The following is a 16,926-nucleotide window of genomic DNA, read 5'->3' on the forward strand; positions in this document are numbered from 1 at the left end:
CAACATACTACTCACAGCTTATATGCTGTCTATTTCCTGCATTAGAAGGCAAACTCCATGAGAGCAGGGGTTTCTGCCTGCAACGTTCCCTGCTGTGCGTCTAGTGGTTGGGCCACGCCTGTCACACACTGCAGGTGCTTGAGTCAAACTCACTCTCCACCCTTCTGTGCACTCCAGCCCCTAAATATCAAATACCCAGCTCTTCTTCATGCTCCCCAGCCTCAGCAAACACACACCTGCCCAAGTTCCATGGACTACTTGCTCATGTTTCAGCCTCCAGCCCCTTTATAACCAACGACCCATCAGATGGCTCACCACGAACTTAACATGCCCAAACCCGGTCCATTTCCAGTATTTTGGGGTCCCATGATGTGTCCACCTGCATGAGCTAGAGAGCTAAACTTTAGGTCTTGCTTTCCCCACTGCTCCCTCTCTTCCATGCTGGGCCTGCCATCAAGTCCTGGCTCTCTGATCTGCTGAACCTCTCCCACACCTGGCCACTTTTGTCCCTTCACTATCTTCTTTCATCTGGCCACTGGCCATTGCAATGCCAGCACCCCGCCCCCGCCCCGCCCCCGGCCCAACTTCAAGCCTAACCCACCCTTCTCTTTCTAGAGTGAAGCCTCCCTGAGGCTCCCCTGCTGCCCCTCCCCCTTCCCTTACCTCCCCACCCCCACCCTGATTATTTATTTATCTGGTAGCTGCCAGCTGAGGGGGATGCAGTTGCCATGGGAACCTTCAGCCCTGAGTCAGGGCTGCCTCTGTTCTCAGTAGGATGCTCTTGTCTGTCTAGATGCCAACCCCAGGAGCCCAACACCAGGTGGGGGGCAAGGAATGAATAATGGAGATGGGTCCACCCCAGCCCCAGGAAGCTGGCTGGGGGAGGGGGCAGGGCTTGGGGCCACAAAATTCATCAGAAATCTCTTGTGCCCAAGCCCTTGCCAGCCAATCCTTCAAGTCAACTACTTTCCTGGCCAAAATTCCAGGCCTGTCACCACGGGACTCAGACACAGAAGTCAAGCTGTCTGGGAAATGATGAGGGAGAGGCCCTTGACATTCCTAGAGAATGGTTCAGTCCAATGTGGTACTATCTTTTTACCTGTCTTTAGTTTACAGAGGGTTGACTTGGGAAGAGCTCGCCATTTGGGATCAGGCAGACCTGGGTTCCATCCCCAGCTCAGTCCTGGTGTGACTGGGGCAAGTTCTCACCCTCTCTGAGCCTAGAAGTGTCCTAAAGATTCAGACAGCGCACATAAAGCTCTCAGCCCGTTGCCTGGCACACGGTCGGTGCACATTATATGGCCCAGCCCGTTCTGCATACCCAAACTGAAGCCCCCCTTTTCCCAATGGATTTCTGAGGCAGCTGACAAAATTAAACTCGACTCAGCCCCTCATCCGTGAAATGAGGGAGTGGGATTGAAGCCGCGGACACAGAGCTGGGAGGACCCCAGAGATCTGCTGGCCCAACCCCCTCATTAGGGAGGCGCGCAGACTGGCAGCAGAAAGGGGCAGTGCCTTTTCGTAGGGGAGGGTCTCCTGGCCCTTCCTGAGCTGTGCCCCCACCTCCAGGGTCCATCTGGGGTCAATGCCGTTTGAGCAGGAGCGGAAATAAACACCCAATGAGAGAATGAAAGGGGCACAGTCATGGCGACCAGGTAGTCTTTGCCAGGGCCAGGGGAGATGGGCTTTGCAGGACGCGACTCGCAGAACAAAGTGTCTCTCGAACATCCGCTATGTGCCAGGCCTTGTGCAGGATATGTGGTCATGAACAAGTTAGTGTGGCTCCTGCCTCAGGGGGTTCAAGCCTAGAGACAGATACCACAGCCCTCTCTCTGGGAGTCAATGACGGGGGTGGGGGGGGGGTGGGGTGGTTCTCTGCTGGGTTTCCCACCTAATACACACACACACACACACACACACACACACACACACACACACACTCCTTTGTTCTCCAGCTCCCACAGCCCTGCTGTCTGTCCCAGCCTGGATCCTGCTGGAAAATGGCCAAAGCAATAACTGTTAAGTGAAAAAAAAAACAAGCTGCAAAACAATATGATTCCATTTGTGTTAAAAAAAAAAGGCCAAAAAAGAGAGAGAGAGATGCAATGTGTGTGACTGTAAATGCAGAGTCAAGAGCCAGGGAAATACAACAAATGGCTATGAGTTCTCTCTAGGGAGCGGGAATAGGGAGATGGGGAGACTTTTACTCTTAAATATATACACTTTCCCCTGTATTTTGGAAATGTCTTTTTACAACAAAGTTATTTTTTTTAAAGATTTTTTGTTTATTTTTAGACAGAGGGGAAGGGAAGGGCAAAGAGAGGGAGAGAAACATCAATGTGTGGTTTCTTCTCATGCGCCCCCAACAAGGCACCTGACCCACAACCCAGGCATGTGCCCTGACTGGGAATTGAACTGGTGACCCCTTAGTTCACAGGCCCGCACTCAATCCACCAAGCCACACCAGCCAGGACAAAGTAATGGGTTTTTTTTTTAGTGATTTTATTTGTTTATTTTTAGAGAGAGGGGAAAGGAGGGAGAAAGAGAGGGAAAGAAACAATGTGTAAGAGAAACACTGACCAATTGCTTCTCTCGCGCCCCCAATCCAGGCATGTGTCCTGACTGGGGATTGAACCGGTGACCTTTCGGTTTGCACTACAATGCCCAACCAACTGAGCCACACCCGTTAGGGCAAAAGCTATGTTTTTTCAAAAAAAGCTTTTAAATGTTGATTTATCGCTTAGACCAACATTTGTAAGAGGTGCTGGAGGAGCTCAGAGAGTCTGAGGTCTCCTCCTCTGAGCCTCGGTGTTCCCATCTGTACCTTGGGGGGCATCTGGAGCTCCACACCACTCTCTAGGCCTGGCAGTGCCTGCAGGGGGATGGGCCTCTGGGTCCCATGACCTTTGCTGAGAACCGCAAGGCCTTTTCCACTCAGAAGCTGTTTTTGCCGGCCCTGGTACAGCCTGTCCCCAGGTTCTGACGGAGTCCTCACAGCTCGGCGTCCCCCTTGCCGGATGGTGCCCAGACCCATCACCACACGCCTCCAGGTTCTACCAGCCCTGGGTGCCTCCTCCCCACAGCCCAGTGCAGCTGCCTCAGTACAAAGCTTCCCCTTTCACAGAAGGGACTCGGCAGTCATCTGAGTCTCCTGAAATCACCTAGACGGGAAGAGGCAGAGCCAAGACCTGAGTCCTTGTCTCTATACCCACTGCTCTTCCAACCTGCCAGCCATCTCTCCAGAGTCAGGGGCACAGGAAGGGACAGAGTGGAAGTAGGGCAGGGCCTGCTCTGGATCGAGCGCCTCTCATGAGTCACCCAGCCCAGCCTCCCGTGGGCAGTGATGTAACAGCTAATATTTATTTATTAATCTCCAATTAGTGCCAGACACTGTTCTGAGTACTTCACATCTGTTCATTCGTTCATTCTACAAATAGCTCTCAAGTGCCTTTCGTAGGCTAAGTGCTGAGAACTCAGTGGTGAATAGTGACAACCAGCTCCTGTCCTCATGGATGGCAGTCCAGCCTGTCCCTCAGTGCATGTACCAGGACAGCTGCCACAGCCCAGACAGTGGGGGGAAGCAGAAGAGGACAAGAAGAGGGGAAACTGTTTCCCATTAGAAAACAAAAAAAATTCTCCCCAAAGAAGATTAATACCCTCTCTCAATGGGTCTCAGAATTGTAGACTCATTTATTGAGCACCTACTATATAGGGCCCCTCATACTCAAATCATATCTCCTAATCCTACCCCCATTGAGAGACAAGGCCCAGAGAAGAGAAGGGGCCTGCCCGAGGACACACAGAACAGCTGAGGCCCCAACAGTTAATTTGGGGCCAAGCTCTGGCTCTTCCTTACCACATAGCTCCCTGGGACTGCTCTGGAGCCTGTTTGCATGCCCTGGCATTTGGGAATCTCACCCCTTACAGTGCTGCTCCCTGCTCCTCGGGACAGTTCACCATTCCCCAAGCTTCCACACTGCCATCTGTCTTTCCTCACACTCCCCGGCTGTGGCCCAGCCCTCTACCTCGGTGGGGCCCGGGGAGCCAGAGAGCAGCTGGTCCCCACCTTCCGGGTAATTAGTCCTCAGAGACCAGCTTGGAGCTGTTAGGGAGGCCCAGGACTGTCTCAGAGGGCTGATCTGGCCAGCCCTGGTCCTGTCAGGAGGCAGCCAGCAGGGCTTGGCCTCAGTTTCCATGGCAACCCCAGTGCAGTGACTGCTGACCCATCCCCAGCCGGAGGGTTCCTCAGGCCCCTTCTGGGCAGATCTATCTACTGAACCTGTGAACTGGCAGCTCCATTAGAAAGAAGGGATTGGTAGTGGTCTGATTAGCATATATCTACATTAATTTACATAAACCCTGGGCCTGGCAACCCAGGGTGATACCAAGGTCAGCCTAAAAAAATCAGAGGGTCTCACAGGGCTTATCTCCTCATACACCATCTGGTCCCAGGCCACACAGTGGGAGGCGGCGTGGGCAGTGCAGAGAAGGACCTGCAGGCCAGAGACTCGGTGACTCAGTTTCCTCCTCTTGGGGTTGGGACAGGACACCTACTTCTCATAGGTGTTCAGAAGACTGAGGGGTCTTTTCCATTATTCCCAAGCCCAGGATGCAGGGATAATTGGGGTGAGGAGACCCAGCAAAAACCAGGCTCTCCCGGGAGATGCTGGCTACAGACAAATGGACATTTGGAAAAACAGAAAGGTAATGAATCAGATCTCCCCATTAAGTAGCATCAATGGCACCATATAATTAAGCCAAAAACTCATGGTAGAAAGCATCTTTTTTTTTGTTTAAGATTTTATCTATCTTTAGAGAAAGGGGAAGGGAGGGAAAAAGAGAGGGAGATGAACATCAGTGTGCAAAAGAAACATTGACTGGTTGCCCCTTGCATGCCCCAAACCGGGGACTAGCCAGCAATGTGCCCTGACTGGGAATCGAACCCACAGCCTTTCAGTTCACAGGATGGCGCCCAACCCATTGAGTCACATCAGCCAGGGCAGCAGAAAGCATCTTAATGGAGCAGGCATGTAGGCACGGAGAATTAATTAAGGTGGCATTGAGAGTTTCAGGGGTGGCTATAAGGATGGAGTTGGGGTAGAAAAACCCAGAGGGTAGAGAAAAACAATTGGGTGTTAACATCTCCTCAGTGTGGGACTGAGGTCTGAGCCCAGTAGCTAGCAGCTTGGGCTCTGGGAGTCAGGCAGACTGGGGATGGAGTCCCAGCTCTCACTTACCCACTTTGGATCTGGGAAAGGCATTTCCTGAAGCCTCAGTTTCCTCATCTGTAAAATGGGAATATCACTAATAATAATACCTGCGGTTGTATGAGCATTCAATGAGGTAATGTGAGTACAGGGCTTTGCGTACAGTAAGTGTTCAGTAAAGTGTTGTTAATCGGACAAGCCACTTTCCCTCTCCGCATCTTAATTTCTCACTGGCAAAAACAGGATAATAATGTCCTGTCTTCTTTACAGAGAAATTAGAGATCAAAGAAGATCCCAACCATGAAAGTAATGTACATACTCTAATGCTTTTTAAACTGTAAAGTACTGTGCCTACATTACTAGGATAATTATTAAGTCCTTGGTTTCATACCAAGGTCAGATTCTACTGCTTTTTTGAGAAGCTATACAGTGCAGTGGTTAAAAGTGTGGCCTAAGAGCCGGGCTATCTGGGCATAAATGCAACCTTTAATACTTATCAGCTGCATGACCTTCAGCAAGTCATTTAACCTCCCTGTGCTTTAATGCCCCCATATATAAAATGGGAATAATAAAAATAGTACCCATCTCATCGGGTTGTTGTGAAGCCTAAATGAGAGAACACGTGTAAAGTGCTCAGGGCTCTGCCCGGAGCCAGGGGTGGAAGCCACGTCAGCTTTGATGATGTTACCCACAGTGAAGATTCTGGGCCTACGTCCCCATGTTCTGAAGGAGAAGGGACACAGCTGTCCTGGTGTGCAGGCCCCTTTAGGGGGTTGGTGGGACCCAACTGACCCAGCCCCAGCTGACCCCTTGCTCTGACCTTTCTCTCCTTATTCACCCATAAGCATTCACAGCACACTCCTCCGCTGGGGGCACAGACGACAGACTTCAAGTGTCAGCACTGCACAGGCCCAGACAGCAAGGACCTCCCTTTGGGGGCTGGTGGTGAGCCTGCCCTGTGTGGGCTATGCCCACTGCACTTACTCCTCTCCACTCTTGAGTGGTGTTATTTCCACACGTGGAAACAGAAGCCCAGGGAGCAGAGCAACACAGCCTAGGTCGCACAGCAGGTATGTGGCAGTGGCAGGATTTGAACACAGACCTACGGGCTCTGACGTCTGCCTACCACCACCCTACATTTTGGAAACCTACCTTTTGGAGTTGACATTAAAGTATGCAAAATATGGCACTTGGCGCAGAAAGGGCACCTGACAAATGCTTCTCTCATCAGCCGAGTCCAATCGCGCCCCCACCCCACAAGCCACACTCCACTTGGTGCTCCTGGAGACCTGTGTTCTGACCCAGCTCAGCCACTGCTGAAGCTTTCCTACTCCCGGCTTCCTCCTTTGGGGAAGGTTTCTTTATCTGAAGGCCTTTCTTCCTCGCTCATGAAACAGCACAGACAGGGTCCTTCCTGCAGCCCTTTTGCTCTCTCCCCAAGCAGGGTGGCCTGCCTGCTTCCCAACACCCGAGGAAACCTCTGACATTGGGACACAGCTTGCTGGGCCTCAGGGCTCCCTCCTAACGCTCCCTGGAAGCTGACCGGGGCTCCCTCATGCCTTCCAGTCTTTGGTCGCGGTCGCCTGGGCCTGTAGCAGAGGTGCTCCAGCAGATACCGGCCCAGGTGCTGCCCTACCAAACTCCCCTGACTTTCCGTGGCTCTTCCTTACTGGGCTCTGGTGTGGGTGTGGGACAGCTTGTCGGACTCAGAAATATGTCGCTGAGACCTGAGGCAAATGACGTGGCCTTTTAGGGCTTCCGTTTCCTCACCTGTAATATGAGAATTGTAATCCCTGCCCTTTTTGCCTCTTGGGTTAAGGGTGGATCCAATAGGATAACTGAGATGGAGAAACCATGAAGCTCTCCCCTCTCAGGGGAGACCCCCAGAGCTCCCACTTTCTGTTCCACCTGGGCCCAAAGTAGCAGCACAGCAGTGCTCGGGCCCCACCTCCTTCCCACCTGAGCATCCCCAACAGCCAGCTGCAAGGGAGGACTCTTCTGCGAGTCCGTTTTATCTGAAATGAATATGCATCCGGCATTCTACTCTGAAATACAGCCTCCTCTTCAGTTAATTTCCCTGGGAATCAGGATAGAATCGATGCTCTGCATAGATGCACAGCACCTCTATCCTGTGGCTTAATGTCCTCTTCACCCAACCTGGCAGTTTCAGGATCTGCAATCTGAGATGCTATCAGACTGGGTATGAATCCTGTCTCCACCACTCACAGGCCACATGGCTACTGAGACGCTCAGCTTATACCAGAAATTAAGTCTATGCCAGCATAAGGCTGAGAGGAGTGAAAAGAAAGGATCCAAGCCTGAGGTCAAGGACATGGCCAGCAGGAATCACTGTAGGGAAAGGTCTTGAGAAGACTGGCTTTACTGGCCATTAGTAGCCACAATACTAGATGTTGGAGCTACAGTGGGGAGCAAAAGCAAAAACAGATCCAGCCCCTTTCATGATAAAAACACTCAACAAAATGGGAACAGAAGGGAACCTTTTCCAAACTGGTTAAGGGCGTGTACGAAATACGCACAGCCAGTGTCACATTCAATGGTGAAACGTCTGAACGTGTTTCCCCCAAGTTCAGGAACAAGGCAGCAACGCCCACTCTCTCCTCACTTCCATTCAACATTGTATTGAAGACTAATTGTATTGACGGATACAATATTAGGCAAAAAAATCGTTTTCTTGTCTAATTGTATTGATAATTAGGCAAGAAAGAGAAACCAATCAAAGGCATCTGGATTGGAAAGAAAGAAGTACAACCAGGTCTATACGCAGATGACATGATCCTGTACATAGAAAACCCTAAAGAATCTATAAAAAACTTAAAGTACTAAGTTAAATCAGCAATGTTGCAAGATCTAAGGTCAACACTCAAAAATCAGTTATATTTCTAAATATGTTAGCAATAAACAATCCGAAATTGAATTAAGAAAATTTCCTTCATGCCCTGGCTGGTGTAGCTCAGTGGACTGAGTGCAGGCCTGCGAACCAAAGGATTGCAGTTTGATTCCCAGTCAGGGCACATGCCTGTGTTGCAGGCCAGTTCCCAGCAGGGGACGCACGAGAGGCAGCCATACATTGATGTGTCTCTCCCTCTCTTTTTCCCTTCTCCTCTAAAGATAAATAAATAAAGTCTTTTTTTTAAATTTAACTTTTGTTCAAGTACAGTTTTCTTTCTTGTATTCCCAGCCCTGCCCCCCCCCACCCAGTGCTCCCCATAAATAAAGTCTTTTAAAATTTTTTAAAAATCAGGTTTGGGTGCTAAAAGAAGCAAGAAACACAAGAAAGAAATATTTTAAAAATTTCTTGCCCTGACTGGTGTAGCTCAGTGGATTGAGCACAGGCCTGCGAACCAGAGGATCGCAGTTCGATTCCCAGTCAGGGCACATGCCTGGGTTGCAGGCCAGTTCCCATCAGGGAATACATGAGAAGCAACCATACATTGATGTTTCTCTCCCTCTCTCCTTCCCCCTAAAGGTAAATAAATAAATAAAATCTTTAAAAAAAATTTCTTGTACCATATGTTCAAAAATAAATTCCTTTATAACACAAAAAACAAGTATTTAAATATAAATAAATAAATAAATAATTGAATTTAAAAATTAAAGCAAAAGATTTTTTTTGCTTGAAAGTCTGGGCAAAAAAATGTGGGTGTGCAATTACACATGGCAAAATGTGTTATGTCTTAGATATGATAGCAAAAACACAAGCAGTCAAAGGAAAACTGGATAAATTGGACATCGTCAAAATGAAAACTTGAACATCCAAGGATACTACTGAGACAGTGAAAAGTCAACCTGTAGAATGGGAGAAAATTGTTGCAAGTCATAGATGTGATAGGGTCTAGAATCCAGACTATGTATGAAGTCTTACTCCTCAACAATAAACTGATGAACAACCCAATTAAAAAATGGGGAAAAGATTTGAATAGAAACGTCTCCAAAGATACACAAATGGCCGATAAGAGTGTGAAGAAGGGCCCTGGCTGGTGTAGCTCAGTGGATTGAGCACGGGCCTGCGAACAAGACAATCGTGGTTCGATTCCCAGTCAGGGCACATGCTTGGGTTGCAGGCCAGTTTCCGGCAGGAGCCAGTTCCCTGCAGGGGATGCACGAGAAGCAACCATACATTGATGTTTCCTTCCTCTCTCCTTCCCTTCCCCTCCAAAGATAAATAAATTAAATGAAAAAAAAAAAGAGTGTGAAGAAGTACTCAACATTGTTAGTCAACAGGGAAATAAAAATCAAAGCTACAGATACTATTTTACAGCAAGGAGGAGAACTAAAAGAGAAAAGGCAGATAACGACAAATTTGGGAGAACGTACAGAAAGCGGAACCCTCATGCCTTGCTGGTGGGACTATGAAATGGTGCAGCCGCTGCGGAATACAGGCTGGCTCCTCGAAAAATTAAACACAGTGATCATAGGGCTCAGCAGTTTCATTTCCAGTAGATACCTGAGAACAGTTCACACAGAACTGCCCTAGGGGTGTTCCCAGAGGCATTATTCTCAGTGGCCAAAAGGTGGAAATGGGCTAATGGGAAGACAAACTGTGGCCTGTCCACACACGGACTGTTAACCGTAAAAAGGAACGACGTACATCCACACACTGCAACATGAATGAATCTTAAAAACACTAAGCTACGTGAAAGAAGTCGGTCAGAGAGGACCACACGTTGCATGCTTGCACCTCCGCACAAGGTCTGGACAGGCAGACCCAGGGACAGGGCAAGTAGACTCATGGTGGCCATGGGCTGGCAGGAGGGAAACAGGCAGTGATTGTGGGTGGGTTTGAGGATTTTTTTGGAGGATGAAGATGTTCTGGAGTTAGATAGGGGTGATGGCTGCACATATTCTGTGAGCATACTAGAAACCACCGACTTTTATACTTTTAAATGGTGAACTTTATGGTATATAAATCATACTTCAGTAAAGAATAAGGATGAGCCCTGGCTGGTGTAGCTCAGTGGATTGAGCGCAGGCCTGTGAACCAGAGGATCACAGTTCGATTCCCAGTCAGGGCACATGCCTGGGTTGCCGGCCAGTTCCCAGCAGGGGACTCACGAGAGGCAACCACACATTGATATTTCTCTCCCTCTGTCCTTCCCTTCCCCTCTAAAGATAAATAAATAAATAAAATCTAAAAAAAATAAGGATGAACAACAATAAAGTAATTTTAAAAAAGAATAAGGAGGAGGAAAAGGAAAGGGAAAAGAAGAAGAGGAGGAGGAGAAAAATCCCAGACACAGCTCTTGTCCTCATGGGCCTTTCATTCACTGGGGGTCAGGGGAGAGAAAACCAAACACACACACAGAACAAAATACTGTTGTACTAACTGCTCGGAAGGAGAGGTGCCTAGAAGGAGAGCCGTGATGAAATTGATCAAGGAAGATGTTCTAGAGGAAGTGATCTGAAGGAAGAGCGCCACCTGGGGGAAAAGGCTGGGGAGGAGGAAAGAGCGAATGCCAGGTTCCTGTGATGGGAGGGAGCTTGGCCAGTAGAAGGATCCAGAAAAGATCCTGGTGGCTAGGGCAGGACACATGGGAGGGAGAGGGGCCACAGAAGGAAGGGTGGGAAGGACATTTGTGTCCCATGGCCAGATGCCAACGTGGCGGGGTCGGAGGCTGAGCAGGAAGACAGCTGACAGCTGGAGAGGGGGCACCAGGCCCTCCAGGTGCCTCCTTCCCTCAAGCATCAAACCAGAGATGTCAGGCCAGTGCCTCCAGTCAACATCTGGAAACAAGCTGGGAGGTCACTTCTTTGGGTCGAGCCACTCTTGCTATGACCTGATAGAGAGAGAGGAAAAAATCCAATTCCCTGACTTATTTAGTGGCACCTCCTGTACTGAAGCTCCCAAGAAGGAAATGCTGCTGAAAACCAGCCTTTTTGCTATGGCAACAGCAAACACTTCTGACTTCCCTGACGAAAGGCCAGATGGGGAAGTCTGCCTAGCAACAGTGGTGGGCATCAGGAGCTCCTCCCCTGGGGCTTCCGGATTCCCCTTCCATTATCGTCCCAGCCTTGGCTCCCATCCCAGCTTCCCCGCTTCTCCTTCCAGTGGAGAATCACACAACCACCGGCATCTAAGCAGGCCCTCACAGCCCAGTTTGTGATTTATTGCACCACTGTAGGTGGGATTATTAGCCCCGTTGGACAGATAAAGACACTGGGGTTCAGAGAGGTGAAGCGGGGGCCTGCCAGCCTGGTACCCATCCCTTCACATTGCCCTTATTCTCCTGTGTGGTAAAGGTCTGCTCACGTGTGCAGGTCTCCTGCTCAGCTTTACAGGGGGCACAAAGGAATAAATGAATGGAAGAAGTGTTATCCCTCTGTCTTGTCTTCCGCTTTCTTTCCTGGCCATCTACCAGTTTGGGGGCATAGGCCTGCTCTGTTCTGGTCCAGCCCAAAGGAGGACCAGGGGAGGGCTCATTGGGGCCAGGGAGAGCCAGGGCAGTAAGAAGGGGTGGAGGAGAGGCCCTACTCGGGGTCCAGCCCTGGCCCCTGAGAGGGTACCCCACGCCCCCAGGGACCAGGGCTTAAGTATTTCCCTTCAAACCTCCTGCCTCTGAACTTTAATGTTGGTATTAGTAATGATAGCTAATATTTTGTGCGCACTTACTGTTTCAGGCTCTGTGCCAAGGGCTTCGTGTGCGTCATCTCATCTAGTCCTCAACCACGAGTGAGGGAGGGGTCGCCGCCCCAGTTCTACAGAGAGGAGCACAGCCGAAGATGTCAGAGCTGGAGAGGGGGCAGAGCTGTGGCAAACCCAGGTGGGTATTGACCCCAGAGCTCAGGCTCTTATCAGATCCAGCAGCCTCACTTCCCACACCTCTGCCCCCAGGCTGGCTGGAGATTACAGGGAGGGAGCGGAGCTGAGGGGAGGGGGCGGAGCTGACTCCTGCAACCATTTCCTGGCCCTGGGCCAGAGCCTGCTGGAGGAAGAGGTGCGCTGTGGAAGCAAGGGTGGAAGGGGGGCCCCTCCTGAGAACGGGGTCCCTGCCTGATCACTAGGCCTGGGAGTCACAGGAGGAAGGAAAAGGAAGAAACAGTCCATAAGTGCCTACTATGTGCATACGCTGAGCAGGGCACTTTACAGGTGGCCTTTCATTTTATCACCAGAGATAACAGCTAACACACTACATGCTGAGTACCCCTAGACTGCTTAGCAGCCTTTGATTCATCTAATCCTCACAGAAAACAAGCCAGGTAGAGGCTGAGGTCATCCTGGCTTCCCGCCCGGGAAACCGAAGCCTACGGGAGAGAACTGCCAAGGTCACACGGCTGCTAGGGGTTTGAACCCTGTCCTCTGGCCCCAGTGTCCATGAGGAATGGACTTATCACCCTGCTGGGGGAGTGGTGACCCCATTTTCCAGAGGGAGAGAGTGACGCCTTTTCTTGAGGTTACCGGGTGTCAGAGTGGGGTTCGAGCCCCATCTCCTGGGAATGCGTGTGACATCACGATGTTAGTGGCACTCCCTGGATTGACGGGCCCCTTTGCCACTGCCCCCTCACCATCTGCCTGGAAACCCTGAGACCACGGGGGAGGGCTCTAGCTGCAGACCTGCCCATGGCTGCGCAGAATGCAGCAGAGGAGTGGACCACTCCTACCCACCCGGGGGTGTTTATTTTTGCTCAGGGTATTTTTGTCTGAAATCACACACCCAACTGCCATCCTTTCCAGAAATGGCATCAGTCAACTTCCTAGAACAGTCCACAAAGGGTCCTGATGCCAGGCATAGAGGTTGGACCCAACAGGCTCCACGCCCCCCCTGGGCCTCTGTGGACCTGTCTGTACAAACAAAGGGTTGGAGGGATGTTCTCTGGGGATCCTCCTGGCTTCCGAAGTCCAGGATCCTCTGCCTGGGAGCTTCCCACGCGGCCAACAGTCCTGTGTGCCTTCTACACGCACCACCTTCCAAGGGCCGGCTCGTGGCTCCTGCAGGAGCCGTAATTACAGCGGGTACCCCGTCGTAAACTTTGGCTAAGGGCCAGGGGCTATGCTGAGTGCTTTTCATGGGTTCTCTCATTGAGTTTGCTCGGTAGCCCTAAGCAGCCCTTTACAGAGGAAAAACCTCGGCTCAGAGAGGCTGAGCAACTTGACTGAGCTCTCGATTCTAAGGAGCAGCAGAAACTGGGTGTCTCATCATCGCCTGGGGCAGGCCTCGATAAACCTCAACCCCCTCCCTTCCACCCCAATCCTGTCCCATTGGGTCCGGGGTGGGGGCAACCAGCCCAGCCTGTCACAGCTGACGGCCACAGTGTGATGGCCGGATGGGCCCCAGACAGCTTCTCACTTTAGTGGGGGATCTCTGCGTCCCTGATGGCCTATCTTGGAGATGACAGCTTGCGGCAGCTTGGGGACAGCAGCCTACTCAGATGGCACATGGGGCTGCTGACAGCAGACAAGCAGTGACGGCCTGGAGCAGCCAGAACCGCCAGAGGCTGCTCAGGCACCCGGAGGCCTCTGCCTGCGCCCCACACCGTGGCCAGACCCTGCTCTCCAACACAGGGGCGTCTTCAGGGCCAAAACAAGCATGTCTAAATATTTAAGTTACAAACTAAGCTAACGAACTCTTAAATAAAATATGCTCTATCTTCTCCCCAGATGTAATGGTGTGGAAGGCCAGGCCGTGAATTTAAATTTCTCTGACTCCTTCGAGTTCTGTGTTAGAGGACAGTGTCGTCTCTTCCAGCTCCAGCCAGCATTGCCACTTCCAGCTTCCTTCTGGGTGGGGGTCACACGCACAGGTCTGGACACACACGTGGCCAGCACCCACACCTGCCCCTCTCCCCCACAGCCGCTTTTCGTCCCTGGTGCACACACCAGCCACCTAGGCTGTCCTCTGGAGGAGCCCTGGCAGGTCCTGAAGGCGGGCTTGGGGCTGACTGGGCAGGGGACTGTGGGATCTGCCATGAGTAAACTGGTAAATCCTCACTGAAGACAGGTTCCCAAACCAATGTCTCAGGCCACACAGGTGCCTGGGCCCTGTGGGCCGCACAGGGGGACAGAGCGAGCTTGGGATTTGGCGTTGGAATCCAGCAAACCACAGCTCTGCCACGCGGCCCCGTGAATTCCCCTCTCGGGTCCCATCGGCTCATCTGTAAAACAGGGAGGACAGTGCTGCCTGGCAGGGCTGCGGCGAGGAGCCAGCGCAGCAAGGTCTGCGCACGGGCCCGTCCGTGCTCTGCTTGCAGACCGCTCCGCTCTGCACGGACCACCGTCTTTGAGAAGCCCTCTCCCTAACACCCAGATCCTGTGCAGCACCGGCCACGTTGTAACAGGATGGCTGAAAGCACCTGAGCCCACAGGGGCAGCACCCATGCCCCCCACACCACCGAATGCCCAGCACCTGGCACAGGGCCTGGCCTGGAGTAAGCAACAGCGAACGCCTGACCGGCTGGGTAAACGAAGCTTTGTGACCCTTCACCTGCATTTTCTGTCTGCTCGTGGGGTTCCATCAAGCTCCACACATTCACTCAGGGCGCTCGGACACCAGGTGGCTCGGACACCTCTCCAGGCCTCAGAGAACCCAGTCCAGGGAGAGAGAGTCCATGTGGGAACAGGAATGAACTCCAAGCGTGAGGCGCCTGTCACCAAGGAGGCCGTGGAGGCAGGGTGCAGCCAGACCCCGCAGGGAGATATCAAGGTATGGTAGGGCTGCAGAACACAGAGAAACCCCAGGGAGGAAATAATGGGCCAGCAGGCCTTAGAGAGGTGCAGAGGGGGAAGAACTTCCGGGGGCCAGAGCGGCAGATGAAAAGGCGCTGACGTGTGAAGCGCGGCTGGCGGCCGGAGCTCAGGGACTGGAGGTGGTTAGTGTCAGGGCTGGCGGCTGGGCAGCCGGTGCCCCACTGGCTAGACCACTAATTCTCAATGTGTGGCCCCCAGACCGGAGCATCAGCAGCGCCTTGGAACTTGTTAGAAAAGCAAATCCTCAGGCCCCATCTCAAACCAACTAAATCAGAAATGTGGGGCAAGGCCCAAACATGTGTTTTTGGGTTTTTTTTAGAAGATTTCATTTATTTATTTTTAGAGGGGAAGGGAAGGAGAGAGGGAGAGAAATATCAATGTATGGTTGCCTCTCATGCGTCTCCCGCTGGGAACCAGCCCGCAACCCAGGGCATGTGCCATGTGCCCGGACTGGGAATCGAACCTCGATACTCTGGTTCCCAGGCCAGCGCTCAATCCACTGAGCCACACCAGCCAGGGCACCAAACATGTGTTTTAATAAGTCCTCTGGCTGATGCTGATGCATGCTCAAGTGTGAGACCCCACCCCCACCCGTTAGACCTCCCCCTGAAGGCAAGGAGGAGCCATAGACAGGCTGTAAACCTGGCAGGGGTCAGGCCAGAACGTCAGAACCCCACGGTATCTTGGTCCCTGGGCCATCCCGGAGGGGCTGGCAAAGGCCCGCAGCTGAAAGTTGGCCTCGCTTGGACAGAGCTGCTGCCTTAGGCATTGAGGGAAGGGGCCACTGGGAAGTCAGAGACCCCTGCTGGGCACAGGGCCTGTTGCCAGGGTAACCACCTGTCACTGGGAGAAAGGGGACAGCTCCTTAGAGAGGGTCAGTGAAGGGGAACTGGTTTTCATGGCAACATCCCCTCAGGCTGGGCAGGGTAAGGGAAGAAGGAAGCCTGGCTGTTCCTGGGTACCTGTCCCCACTCCCAGGATGGAGCCCCACTGGCCCCACAGTCTCTCTCTGACTGCATTTGCCCTTCATCCCCCCAGGTGGTAGGCAGTTTCCCATCACAAAGCTATCCCTCCCCTGTCACAGACTAAGGGCTGGGCTATCTCCTTGGTTACAGTAGGGCTCCTGTATCCATGGTGATCGTCTCTCAAGGGGCCCCGAGACCCTCAGCTGCCAGGCCTTCCCTTCCCTTTGCCAGGCTGGTTCTGGGGGCACCGACTCCAGTCTGGGGGCCGTGACCCAGACCAGTGGTGGGCCTCTCCACTCTCTTTAGCTGACACAGTGAAAAAAAGAGGAACAAGAGGATTTGATGTGTTACCTGCCACCAGGAGACGGATGCATGGGGCACATTCAACAGCCCAACAAGGAAGCACAGAACAACTCAGGCCCAAACGGAAACTCAAAAGAGAGCAAAGTGCCCTCTCAAACCTGGAAGAGCACAAAGCATGAGGCTCCTCGAGTCCAAGAGGCCCGGGTTTGAGTCCCGTACCAACACCACACAACCTCGGGCAGGCTCTGCCACCCCCGGAGCCGGATTCCTCACCTGTGCATTGGGGAAAATACTAGTATCTGCCACCCAGGGGCCTTGCCTGATCGAGGAAATTCATCTGAAGTGAGAAACACAGTGCCTGACACCTCCCTGCATCCTTTATCTTCCTCTTTCTCAGGGAGAAGAGACCAAAAGGGGTCCTGGGTGACCTCTCTGCTGGTGGGACCTGTGGTGGGGAAGAGCAGTGGCTATGGGGTCAGAAACACTCCATAAACAGACTGCTGGTACTGTTGTTATTACACTAATCACCTGGCCATGAATGGAGTCCTGTCCGGTAAATTGCTTCCTCCTGATCATTTACATTTCCTATTGCCATCACAGGCGTCACTCACTGCAATCCCACACAGGGATGTTTTTGAGAAAGCAGGAGCCGTGAGCTTCTTAGTTTTCCTGCACTGCCCAGCCCAGACCCTGGCAGGAAGCACCCAAGCTCAGCATGGAAGGGACTTAGAAATCATCTACTCTAATGTAG

The 16,926-nt window shown here is 52.0% G+C and overlaps 1 protein-coding gene across 4 annotated transcripts in view; it reads right to left on the bottom strand.

Moving 5' to 3' along the window:
• Nucleotides 1–16,926, bottom strand: part of NKAIN1 (sodium/potassium transporting ATPase interacting 1) — a 41,179-nt gene that overhangs the window by 13,085 nt on the left and 11,168 nt on the right. The window contains exon 1 of one of the 4 annotated variants that reach the window (XM_037057237.1): nt 11,836–12,041. The exons of the other annotated variants lie outside the window; for them this stretch is intronic. The gene's annotated coding sequence lies outside the window, so the exon portion shown is untranslated. Of the gene's footprint in view, nt 1–11,835; nt 12,042–16,926 lie in introns of those variants that run through there. 4 annotated transcript variants of the gene reach the window in all.

This window comes from Sturnira hondurensis, unplaced genomic scaffold (assembly GCF_014824575.4).
Source record: "Sturnira hondurensis isolate 20B ecotype Veracruz unplaced genomic scaffold, ASM1482457v3 Scaffold0009516, whole genome shotgun sequence".
Classification (NCBI taxonomy): Eukaryota; Metazoa; Chordata; class Mammalia; order Chiroptera; family Phyllostomidae; genus Sturnira; species Sturnira hondurensis.